This window comes from Notothenia coriiceps, unplaced genomic scaffold (genome assembly GCF_000735185.1).
Source record: "Notothenia coriiceps isolate Sejong01 unplaced genomic scaffold, NC01 NC01_scaffold00004795, whole genome shotgun sequence".
NCBI classification, from domain to species: domain Eukaryota; kingdom Metazoa; phylum Chordata; class Actinopteri; order Perciformes; family Nototheniidae; genus Notothenia; species Notothenia coriiceps.
This window is the reverse complement of record NW_011337496.1, coordinates 716,151-717,990: the sequence shown is the minus strand read 5'-3', so window position 1 is coordinate 717,990 and position 1,840 is coordinate 716,151. Positions and strand designations below refer to the sequence as shown.

Genomic DNA, 1,840 nt, shown 5'->3' with positions numbered 1-1,840 from the left:
CATTAAAGTAAATGCCCTGTATTGGAAATATTACTCAAAAGCATGTAGTATGGTTGGGATGTACTATGATCAAAATGCATACAATTGATGCAGTAATGTGTAAGGAGACTTTTTTGGTCAATCTAGTCGACGTGTTGCTTATTTGAACATTTACATTTTAGGTCAATTTGATTCTGTAACAGAATTTACAACACATTTACAGATTTTGTGTTGACTCTTAATATGCTGAATATCTAGTAAGAAGCTGTCAAGAAACAATAAAAAAAAGTATACATATTTCTCTCTTAAGTATTATTAATTGGAAGTATAAAGTGGCATAACATGGAAATACTAAACAACATTACATGTAACTAAAGTTTGTACTACAGCACAGTATTTGATTAGATGTGTTTATAAACCACTGATATTGGCAATATTACACTTTTTGATAGGCCCATCTATGAAGGGGGCAAGTTTAGAAGGACATGTTTGATATAACGAGAGAATGCATTTCAAGAAGGCTTTCCACATCAATTATGGTATTCATTTAGCACCATTTTAACAGTTTTGTGTTACCTCTGGTTGAGCAGGGCCAGCAGCTCCCCCGCGTGGTACAGGTCATTTTGCGTCACGCGGCTGAAGCGGAACGCGTTCAGGTTGCAGAAGGTGACCGCGGGGAACGTCATGATCGGGGTCGTGATTTCATCCAGTTTGGTGACGTGCGGGTACTCTAGGTAAAAGTGGATCCGGTCCACGCACACAAACAGAAAGAAGGTCAGAGACCCCAAGAAACACACGACCCACAGGCAGCGTTTGATGCAGAACCGCTCGTATGTGAAAATGTGAGAGATTCCGTGCAGGGTCGAGCTGTTCGCAAAAACTTCTATGGGTGGAGGTTGATTTGTGTCCATTTCTTCGGTTTCTACTTTGAGATCCATTATCACTGAGCAACAAGCTCGATCTGAACGCTAAGGTCAGAAAACGGCTTCAACACACTCGCTGTCAGGAGAAACAGAGCCGATATTCATTCACCTGTAGCATAAACTGTCATTATCCATCCGAACAGGTGTGAACGTGCACACACACTCTTGGACTTGGCGCAATTTGGTCGCCATGCCTCATTCAGACAGATGGGGAAACATTGTGAGCATCCGCCGCTCTTTATAAAGTCAGACGATCAGGAACTGTGAGCAGGAGTGATGCATTCACAGAAGCAGGCATGCAAAAGCTTGTATAACCCAAATGTCGAAGGTCCATCACCAATGCACTACACTCTGATGTTTTGCAGGTTTCTCACTGGGTTGCAGTAAAGCAAATAAAAAGGAATGACAAAGTGTTTCATCAGCCTGCGAATACGCTGCTCGAGTCCAGTGAAGCACGCAACATCACTGCACGCCAACAAGAAGAAACCCGGAGACCGAGAAGAGAAAGAAATCCTTTGGACACTTCAGCTCATTTATTAAGAGTTCCTCTAGCTGCGCAAGTCCTTTTTTAATCCGTAGGTTTTCAGGTCAAGACAGGAGATTTTCTCTACTCATGACTGAGAAAATATCTGTGGGATCAGACGGTTGGTTATTCTGGTCGGTGGAGAGGAGTCGTGAGCTTTTTCTCTGCTCGCGTTTGTTTCTGCCTGGCAGCATCGGCAGTGGACAGGAGGAGAGGAGAGGAGGGGAGGGGAGGGGAGAGGAGGGTGGACTGACGCCCTGCTGTGAGTGACTTACTGTAGTTTCACAGCTTCACTACACAAAACCGCAGCGCGAGTGAAAACACGGAGAGAAAGACAGAGACAGAATCAGAGAGTGTGTGCCATGTGGTGGACAGTGCTATCATTTCTGTCGTTTTGATTTATTGGAAAGCACCA

At 43.9% G+C, this 1,840-nt stretch overlaps 1 pseudogene; it reads right to left on the bottom strand.

Moving 5' to 3' along the window:
- Positions 1–551: 551 nt before the first annotated feature.
- LOC104942584 (acid-sensing ion channel 1 pseudogene) lies at positions 552–1,610 on the bottom strand (annotated as a pseudogene).
- Between the last annotated feature and the right edge of the window lie 230 nt (positions 1,611–1,840).